Source organism: Hyla sarda, chromosome 3 (genome assembly GCF_029499605.1).
Source record: "Hyla sarda isolate aHylSar1 chromosome 3, aHylSar1.hap1, whole genome shotgun sequence".
Lineage (NCBI taxonomy): Eukaryota > Metazoa > Chordata > Amphibia > Anura > Hylidae > Hyla > Hyla sarda.
Genome location: NC_079191.1, coordinates 104,916,722 through 104,928,038, shown reverse-complemented (window position 1 = coordinate 104,928,038; position 11,317 = coordinate 104,916,722). Strand labels below are relative to the sequence as shown.

Genomic DNA, 11,317 nt, shown 5'->3' with positions numbered 1-11,317 from the left:
TAGACATGAGATATAACTTCTATACAGGAAAATTAATACAGAGAAATAGGCCTTTTGAATAAATACATTTAGCACTCCAACGATATTGATATATTAATCGTGGTGTGCCACTATTATGTTTTATTAAAAGAAATAAAAGTTATGTGTTATGGTAGGAAAAAATGGGGTATAAGTGATCCCTAATTTGAGATCTTATGACATAGAGACTTACCACTGTAACAGGCTCCCCAAACCATGTTTCATGGTGTCTTCTTATATGGCAGAGGGTCTTTGAGCCCCCTGAGGCACCAGGACATAGTTGTGACTGCTTCCTTTGCACCCCTTTCCTTACTTCTCTATCTTTTGTGGACTTCGCTTCTAGCACACTTTTATCCTATATTTAGAAAAAAAGGAATGGAACTATTGTAACAATTCTGTCCTCTCAGAACATGATACTGAACAGCAGATACAGTTAATACAGAACAGCCAACTGGTAAAAGTAAACTGCATATAAAGGTAAAATAAACCAAGCTTATACAAATTGTTATGTTGGATAAGGATGAGATAAATAAATCTCATGGGAAGTCAAAATAGTTGTCAGACACCTTACTTGCCTTTTTCCTTCACAATATCCTATACAATGGTACGCAGAACCAAAGATTTACCTCATACTAAAACATTAACCGCATACATTTATATAAAAGAAATATTTTGTAGAAGGTTTTGTTATTTTTGTAAATAAAATAAATAGTATAAAAGTGTCAGAGTGGGTACATTCAGCAGATTGCTCTTTGTTTTATAGGAGGATAAAGAGTCTTTGTCATATAACATTAACTCACACAAAGGCAGATGCAAGCAGAATATTTTGTTGGTGGTTTTTGCTGTCAGCTGCATACTTTTACACTAAAATTCCTCCATAATTAAAGCATACAGATCTATGGCCAACCCCTGTTCTCCTCCACAACTAATAGAGTATTTATCCTAGGGCAGCACCATTGTGCACATTTCTGATGTTGTAACAGTAAGGCAAGATACTTTCCCACAGTTAGGTCTACTAGGTTCATACTTACTGCGCATTGCTCAACCAGCCAGGCCCAGAAATCACTCATTGTACAAGATAGTAATCTTCTAGGACTAGCATATCATATAAGAGGTAGATGGATAGCGCACTCACCACTGCCTCTGTAGAAAACTTCAGTCTTTATTCAGCACAAAAATTCCAACGATACAGGTACACAGGGAGCAGTTGGTGGAACAGGTGAGGCTGGGGCATTCACAAGGATGGCAACATGTTTCACGCATTACGGCGCTTCGTCTGGCCTGTACGGGCAAGACGAAGCACCGTAGAGCGTGAAACATGTTGCCTGGCCTTGCTGGTTGAGCAATGAGCAGTAAGTATGAATCTAGTAGACCTAACTGTGGGAAAGCAACTTGCCTTACTGTTACAACATATGAAATATGTGTGAGTGCGTTATCCCTGTACCTCTTTTATGATATGCTAATGCAAGTGTACTCTTTCATAGGATGAGAGCACCTCCTTAGCTTTGATTTACCGCACGAACAATTACTTCTGCTGTATATTACATACATGGGAAGACATTCTCTATGAATAGTATTAGCGGTGCCAGGCCTCTGCCTTTTCTTGTTTAGAAATCTTCTAGCATTGTAAATCACCGGTTCAATATCATATGTGATAAATAAGTACCAGGCCTCTTATTATATTTTATGCTAATGTTCTTCACCTTGTTTCCTAAAAGCAATTTACAAGAAGTAGTACAGTAGAAAAATAAAACATTTTACCTGGCATTGTGGACTTAGTCTTGCTCAATGTTTAGCAATGGGGTGGCACTGTAGAGTAGTGATAGTCACTATTTTATGGGTCCATATGTTCAAACGTTTCTGTTTTTTAGTCGATGGTCTCCAGCTATGTTAATACAGTACATGGCCAAAATTATGAAGCTTCATATATATGTATGCAGTCTGCACTAGTCGGGGCGCTGCAGGACACAGGACTGGAGCTGAATAATTGTGCACAGCTTATGCCCAAAATTATGTATTGGTTAAAAGGAATCTGTCAGCTGTATTTGCTGCTAAGAGCTGCAGATACTGTTGGAAAGCCGTGGGGATATAAAAGCAAAATCTACTTTTCTCTTTACTTCTCAAGGAGGTAGGGCTGAGCTGCTCAAGTGCCACAGCCAGGCATGCCTTCTCACCCACCCTCATTTCCCAGCCCATCCTTGATTGATGCAGAGATCCCTGATAGCCAATAAAGGAGGGCCTGTGAGGTGAAAGAGAATAAGGAGGTTTGCCAGGCTGTGGAAACCACCAAAAGCTCCAGGAAAGACACAGTTTGTGTTTATACCTATATAGCTACTGTATTCAGAGGTGTCTGCAGCTCAGCAAATAGAGCTGACATATTTCATTTAAGTACATAGGTCTTAGGCCATATTTACTCAGGATTTTGTCCTCAAATTTGGATTCCATTTATAGGTCCAGACAGATCCTATTGCAATTTTGACATTGCATGTATTCCCCACTCTCCTAATTTAGAAAACATCTATGCTGAATTTTGACATAATATTGACATTTTTCACATTTTAGGGTGTTTTGGCTGTCCCACGATGCATTGTGATGCCACTCCATGTGCATGGAGAGACGTAGTTCCTATACTCGTAACTTGGCCATGGCTTACCTTCTGTTTGCAGAGTTGGTACAGTGCCACGTTTTCTGCATCTGGTAAGGAAGAAAAAGAATTTTCACACAGCAGAATACAACAATAGGTACATCACTACCTGACAGTGCCCCTCCTCTGAAAGTTTTTTTTTTTTTCTCAAGCCTACAGAAGCAGCAGCATCACCGTCACCTTTGGTACATTTGACAGACGTTCTGGCCCTACCTCGACTTCACTCTTTGCTGACACTACCACTACCCTCCTACTCTGGGCACATTAGCTTCTACTCACCTTGTTTCCATGTCCTGTCCAACACTACATTATGAAATTTCTGAAAACTTATTAGTAGAGGCTAAATTCCATCACTTTAAAGGGGTTCTCCACTGCTATACATGTTATCCCCTATCTAAAGGAGCAGGGATAGCATGTCTGATCGTGGGGGTCTGGCCACTGGGGACTTTCTGCCACGGCATCCTGTGAACTCCATGCAGTTCCTAATGACTGGCGAACACAGCCCCCATGCCCCCTCCATTCATGTCTATAGGAGGAGGTGTGATGGCTGTGAACTAGCGTCAGCTGGACCCCCACGTTCAGACATGTTATCCCCTATCCTTTGGATAGTGGATAACATGTATAGGGACGGAGTGCCCCATTAAAGGCAGTTAAGAGATAGATAACTACTTCTAAAGAGGAAATAATATAGATGTATATATTTATGTTTATAGGGGGGAGATTTATGAAATCTTGTGTAGAGAAAGAGCGGTGCAGTTGCCCATAGCAACCAATCAAATAGTTTCTTTCATTTTTCACAGGCCTCTTTAAAAACAAAGCAATCTGATTGGTTGCTATGGGCAACTGCACCACTATGGGCAACTGCACCACTCTCTGCACTATAAATCTCCTGCATAGTACTTTTCTTGCGAAACACTGTTTTCCCTACTTCAAAGATTGCTTAGAATGTAAAACTTCTACTCCCAGCATGCCCAGACAGCAAACGGTTGTCCGCCCATGCTGGGAGTTGAAGTTTTGCAACATCTGGGGGGCCACAGTTAGAGACCACTGCTTTAGACAATATAAGCATTTTAACTGTTACTATCCTTCATACCCATGAGACCCCTAAGTGGGGAGATTTATCAAAACCTGTCTAGAGGAAAAGTTCCTGAGTTGCCAAAAGCAACCAATCGGATCACTTCTTTCACTTTTGAAAAGGCTCTGAAAACTGAAAGAAGCGATCTGATTGGTTGCTGTGGGCAACTCAGCAACTTCTGGACAGGTTTTGATAAATCTTCCCAGTCTGACAGTTGACTTTCACCTTAATGTTGTTATTGCATATCTTTCACATGGATGTTGTGTTATGTACTCTGAGCATTAAGGTGCTAAATGTTTTATTGTAAACACTTGTATTTCCTTTGTGACTATGTTTCCTGCTCTACAGCTGACATCTAACAAGAACAGTTCATCTTATTTCTATTAGAACAAAGTCTTAAAATACAAGCACTAAGTGAAATTTTCCATTCACCACTGTTCCCTGGAAGCTCAGAATAGACTGAAATGTAAGCATTGTTCTCTCTTTAGTTTTGACCAATAAACTTTTAAAGAACAAGAACTACCGTATTGTTGCAATTTGCAGTACTGTCGGGAAGCCTGATGTTATGTCTGAGAAAGTAAAATATACCTTTGCTTCTATTATCCAAGTAGTCAGCTGTCATTCACTTAAAGGACATCTGCAGCGGAAAACACTTATCCCCTATCCACAGGATAGGGTATAAGTGTTTGACCGCGGGGTATCTGAACACTGGGATCCCCAGCGATCTCCTGCATGGGGCCACGGCTCTGCCGCAGTTCTCCCGTGCAGCAGGTGTGCCGGCCACAGCATGCCTCCTCCATGTAACTCTATGCCTCCCCGCCTCTCCCATAGAACGTATGGGGACGGGGCAGGGAGGGGGCATAACCGTCAACCTCTCAGGTCGACACTACGCACATGAGCGCTCAAACTGAACGCTAATGCGGGGGTCCCGTTTAGGAGATTGCAGGGGGGGGGTCCCAGCGGTCGGACCCCCACAATCAAACATTTATCCCCTATCTAGGATAAAGATAAGACCATGAGCCCATGAAGTCTGGCTTTTGTATTATTTTATATAATAATTTATTTATTTAGTTATCAAAGGAATAGTATTGTGAAAAATGTTCTCATGTTATTGTGCCCAGGCTGCAAAAAAAAAACAAAAAACAAACATTAACTCACCTTCCTCTGTTCCCGTTGTGCCGCTATAGCTCAAAGGTCCTCCGGTCTGGTCTCCTTCCTTGTTCAGTGTGTATGGATTGTCACACTGCAGTCAGTGTATTGTCGGCTTCAGCAATGTCCGGCCTCGGCCAGTGATAACCTTATTGCAGTGTCATGTAAGGAGCCCCAGCAGCAGGGAGAAGGTGGGGCACTGGCTCCTTACATGACACTGCGCTCAGCCTATCACCGGCTGAGGCAGGACATCGCTGCGATCTGTGCACATGAAAGAAGGAAGGAGGCCGGACCAGAGGACCAAAGCCGTGCAAAGGGGGAACGTAGTTAATGTTTGTTTTGGGTTTTTTTGCATCCCGGGCACAATATTATAAGAAAATCTTTCACAATACTACTCCTTTAAGTTATTTATTTATTTTTTGTTTTTGGGAAGCCCTTGGTTTCAGGGGTATAAACACTTACTCTTGCAAAACATATTTTTTTTTTTATATAACTATAACCAAGCTGACAATGTAACCCCTTAAGTATACAGACCATTTTGGCCATCAGGACTTCATTGCTCTTCGCCTTTTATTTTTCCATATACAGGGACATATGAGGACTTGTATTTTACAGGAAAAATTGTACTTTGTAATGACAACTTTCAATTAATCATAAAACGTACTGCGCAATCATTATTGAAATTGAAAAGAAAAATGCAATTTTGCTAATTTCTGGGGGGATTCATTTTATGTGGCGCACTTTACAGTAAAACTGACATGTTCTCTTTATTTGGTAGGTCAATATGATTAAAATGATACCCATGTTTACATTACATGTTTCTATTGCTGTATTGCTTTTAGATGAAATCAAACTTTTTAAACAAAATAAGTAACTCTAAAATGTCCCTGTTTTAATCCCCTATAACTTTCTTATTTTTCCGTGATTGCTGGGATCTGTAGTTGTTATCTGTGCCACTTTTGTGTATATGTGACTTTTTGATTTTTTTATTGTGATGTGAATAAGATGTGAATAAAAATGTAAAACTTTTTGACTTTGGTACCTTCTACCTTTATGCCATGAACCATTTTATTTATTTATTTATTTTTTTTTTTTAAATGGGCAAAAAAAGTGATTTCATAAATTTTTGGGGGAGGGCTTATTCACCTTAATTAATTATGTTTTAATTCTGTATAGGCCATAACAGTGATCAGTAATATAGGCAATCTACTTTTATAGTTTGCCAGAAGGCAGTCCATACAAGAGGATCACCAGAGCCAGCCATAGTCTCCACCATGCTCCACTTTCTACTGCTGAGGGGTCAATACACTTCTACTCAGCCAATTATTGGCCAAAGTGGTGCCCCGCCTCAGCCAGTAATTGGCTGAGTGGCAATGTGATGTATTGATCATAGCACTAAGAAGTTTGAGACAGATTTGGTAGGAGGGAATGGAGCGACATGGAGGAAAGATAATGAATTTAGTTTTTTCTATGTTGAATTTTAGAAAGCAGGAGAAGTAGGAATATAGGAGCCTGGTTAGCAGAAAGTTGACATCCAGACCAGACAGGTAAATTTTATTGTCATCAAGTAGAGTTTGAGTAGAGGCCTCTGGACAGAGTCTTGTGGGACTCCAACAGTAAGGGAGTGATCTGAGGACTTGGTGTGTGAGTAGGATACACTGAGGTATGAGGAGATCCAGAAAGGGGCCAAGTCAGTGCCACCAAGGCATGAGAGCATTTGTTTTCCTACAAGGAAAAAGAAGCACTACAATCCACTAAAAGCAGTACAATTCAAGTAAATAAGTGGTCCATATAATGCACAAGCATCACAGATCTTTGCAACAGATAGCAGGCATTCTTCTGTTACATCATCTTCTTCTGTGTTTTAGGCAGCAGTCTATTTGTTAAAGCCTAAGCAATAGATCTATGCCCTATGTTACCTTTTCCTTAGCCTGTTAGAAAGTAACTAAAATCACGCTCCAGCCGTAGAATACCTGTTTATGGAACTTCAGGCAAATCCGTATCCTGATCGCTGGAGCCTGGGGAAAGTCTTGGGCTACAAAGTTGTGGGACATTTAGACCAATATCCTGCCACCAGAAAGTGACTGCAGTTACGCATTAAGGATTCAATGGTTGGCATTCATTGTAGATTATAGTACTGTTTAGTCCTACTCCATTTGCTGTTTGTTTTGTTCTGTTTTCTTGTTTCATTTTCCTGCATTCTGATTTTGGTATTAGAGAGTGACTTGCCTTTGTTTGGAGAGTTTGTTGGAAAATGTCATAGCTTTTGATGTCCTTGAGTTAAATAGCACCATATAGAGACACCATACATGAAGTGCCTACAGGTAAGTAGTATGGAGACACAGGGACTTTATGTGATCCCATGCAGGCTTTGGGTTTACCATGTGCATGAGCCCACACTGATATTGTCATAGTTCTGCTTCGGTATAAATAAATAGTTTTCCTAAAAATCAAATGTACTTAAATATACCCCAATAGTTTTGAAATTTAGCAAACTCTTACAAATTATATGCAATGTAATAGCAAGATTCAGGGTTATTATAACACATGATTGTATGATTTGTTGCTATTTTTTAAATATTCTCCTCCAATGGTTAATTTTCATAGACAGAACTCATCCATAGAAGAACAAATTAAGTTTACAAAGACTATTGTAGCATCAAGGTCTTACTGGTGTTTTTATCATGAACAATCTTATTTCTTTCAGGACTCGACTGACCTTGCTTGTGGGAAATCATCGAATACAAGATTAAAAAAATGGGTTTATCTTTTCTCATAGTGGCTTTATTTTTATTTTTTCTTTAAGCAACTCAACATGAAAGAACCATAAAGAACTAAACACATTAAAGGAAAACTGTCATCAATTCCCCCCCCCCCCACACACACACACTAACCAGTGGTACTGGCTGGTAATGCGGGGGACGCTGATCAATATGATGCCTACCATGCCCGGATCTGCCCCGCCGTTTGCCCGCTATCTTCATTATTCCAGCTATGCAAATCATCTTCTAACTGGTAGGGGCGGGGTTACTGCCTTCATCTGGTACTGTGACTTCACCGCCACTCGGACTGCAGCACCACGGGCTTATGCATATTCATGCCCTCCCTCCAAATCTCCCTCTCCTCCTCGCTCTGTATGTGACTCCACTGCGCATGTGCCAGTTTCCTGTGTACACCTGGAAACGGTCTCAACCCAGTGGAGTCACATACAGAGCGGAGAGAAGAGGGAGGGCATGATTATGCATAAGACGGAAGGTGCTGTGGGCCGAGCGGCGGTGATGTCACAGTGCCAGATGAAGGCAGTATCCCCGCCTGTGCCAGTTAGAAGATGATTTGCATATCTTGAATAATAAAGATAACAGGCGAACGGCTGGGTGGATCCGGGCATGGTAGGCATATTGATCAGGGCCCCCCGCACTACAAGCCAGCACATCTGGGGTGACACACTGTAACAAGTCCCCTCCTCATGCTGCTGGCTGAGCAATTGGTTCGGATGTTGGTTGTCTAACTTTCTTGCGGCAGGCCGAGCGGCACCACCATCAAGAGGGCACTTTAGGCGGCTGCCTATTTTGCCTATAGGCAGAGCTGGCCCTGACCACTTTCAATGTTGAGGACAAGAGCTTATTCAGGGATTTGTACAAAGCAAACAGTCTACCGTAAAATTAAATGGAGTCCTCATTAGTTATATAGCATTACAGCACATGTAGTGCAGGTAGACAGCAGTACAGTACATGTAGTACATGTAGACAGCAGTACAGTACATGTAGCACAGGCAGAGAGAAGTAGAGTACATGTAATATAAAAAAAAAAAGCTGTACAGTACATGTAGCACAGGTAGAGAGAAGTACAGTATACAGTATGTGATTTAGCTATAGAACAGTACAATACATGTAGTACAGATAGTGAGCATGATAGTCCAAGAAGTATAGGCAGGCAAAGAGCAGTAAAGCACATATAGCACAGGTAGAGAGCAGTTCAGTACATGTAGTAAATTCTTGGGCTGAAAACAGGACGGACTCCTAGGTAGTCATTGGCCAAAGATTAGAACAAACTAGGTTTACAAAAAAACCTGATTGGATGATGAATGACAGGAGATAGGCGTTCTTCCGTGCTCAAGAGAAGTATATATGATTTGCAACCAATCATGACAGAGGCTATGAATAGCTGTGCCTTGGTGTGGTAATGCCATTTGCTAATGCCCCTTAAGAAAGCTGGTGTAACCAGTGACACAGCTTGGTGATGATATTGAGTTTTTAAGCATATTTCATCCATGTTCCTTAGAAGTATTAGGGAAGGGTCACACTGAACAGACCCTACAGTGTTCCTCCAGCGTTGCCTGCTCGTAGCGTCAATCCGCTACAAACAGACACAAAGCGATATGCAAGACGCCACGCTCATGCACAGTGCCCTCGCACACTAGTGGCTGTTCTCAGCCTAGCTCAGGGAGCAGGAGGAGCAGCAGTAATGTCTGCAAAATATACTGCGCATGCGCACGGCAACTTGCAGATCGCTGTGTGTCTGCTAGTAGCAGCGGCTTACCGCTATGAGCAGGCACAGCTGGAGGCACACTGTGGGGTCCGTCATCGATGGATCCGCAGCGTAAAATATGCTGCGGATCCGTCTGACCCTACCCTAAATCTGTAGTCCTTGGTCAAGGCAGAAGCACAGCTGATCTCGTAGTACGTTTTAACGCCACATGAGTAATCATACAGTTTATTATATATCTGACATTACAGTCCATGGGTTTATTGACTATCTCGGCTCATTGATATGTGGGATACTTTAAATCACAGCACTATTCTTAATCTGTAAGTATGAATTCGAGGACAAATATATATATATATATAAATATATTTGTGGTCAGGACTTTGAACCGTGCATGGGCTTACCTGTTATCTCCTGCCAAGGCCACCTGCAAGAAACTAGATTTACCAAGAACTAACCCAAAACTCTACTTATAACATAGAACAGCGGTTGAGGTGTGCCTGAAAACCGCGTCGAGGGTCAGCCTATAGAGGGCATTCCCTTATGTATGGTGATGAAGAAAAGGGTGAGGAGGGTGGGTTTCGCCAACCCAGCATACGCCCAGAGGGAGGGGCCGATGGATGTTAAATAGCCAAAGCCCCTCCCACAAATTCAGCCTGATAGGCTTCCCACTTGTGGTCAGGACTTTGAACCGTGCATGGGATTACCTGTTATCTCCTGCCAAGGCCACCTGCAAGAAACTAGATTTACCAAGAAGTAACCCAAAACTCTACTTATAACATAGAACAGCGGTTGAGGTGTAATTGAAAACCGCATCGAGGGTCAGCCTATAGAGGGCAAAAATACACCACCAGTTAGGGTAATTAAGTATCATTTATTTATAGTGCCAAAAATTGAAATGCCTCTGCCATTTCCCTTGAGGGATCTGGGACATAAGTGGTATATGCATCAGACCGCCACCTCCCCAACTTCTGGATGACATGTACAGGCACTTTGTGCCTGGAGGCCGCCGATGCTGCTCCTATGCGGAATGAGTGACCTGAGAACTCTCTGGGGTTGTGTCCTAAATTACCAAGCAGCGTGCGGACATGCGATGTGAAAAGAGAAGTGGTAAGAGCACCCCCACCGAAAGGCAACAGTGGCGACTCCGGAGGCTTATCATGGAGGAACTCAACCAGTTGTGCCAACACCGCCACCGGGCACCAGTTATTGCCTGAAGGAAAATACTTAACCACCGCCCCCCACCTACAAGTTTTTGTGACAGACAGTGAAACTTCGAACCAAGAACCCTGCCACCTTAAATGAGCCTTCTGTGGATGTGTCGCTCCCCGCCTGACACATGAAAATTCACCCGGCCGGAGGAAGCCATAGAAGGCTAGATAAATGGCAGATTTGATTATCAGACTGCGCTCGAAGCCAAACGGGTTATTGGCTAATGCGTCAGACATGGCTCGGAACAGCTCGCCGCTGATTGGTTTCCTGAGAGTTGGTGCTGTGGCGCTACGAGCCACCACCCCTCTGAGCGCAGCCTTGACAGCCTGAGATGATAAGATAGATAGCCTGTCTGGGTGGGATAAAGAAATGAAATGCTGAATGCCCGAAAGGTAAGATTTGATAGTGCTATGAGACAGGTGCAGAGAAGAGTGGCAGAAACCGATGAAAGATAGAATGATAGTGGTGTCGTAAGAAAAGGGGATGCTATGTTGCGACAGATATGCCCTGAAGGTGTCGTGTGCTGCATGATAGGCCTTTCTGGTATTGGGGGCTAAGGCGTCCGACATTAACTCCCGGGCCACCTGTGTGTAATAATTCAGTCCAAGATTAATTGTGCCAGGCAAGGGGGTTGTATTCCTACTGCGTCTGCTTGCGGAGCCACCTGTGAAAAGAGATGGAAATTAGCCCTGGACAGAGCATCTGCGGCCGTGTTGTCTACCCCCGGTATGTGT

The 11,317-nt window shown here is 42.6% G+C and overlaps 1 long non-coding RNA gene across 1 annotated transcript; it reads left to right on the top strand.

Moving 5' to 3' along the window:
- Positions 1–3,901: 3,901 nt before the first annotated feature.
- Positions 3,902–7,726, top strand: LOC130361604 (uncharacterized). The gene is made up of 4 exons (XR_008891077.1): positions 3,902–4,023; positions 4,125–4,203; positions 6,371–6,433; positions 7,594–7,726. It is a non-coding gene; the product is annotated as an uncharacterized LOC130361604 (long non-coding RNA).
- Positions 7,727–11,317: the final 3,591 nt, after the last annotated feature.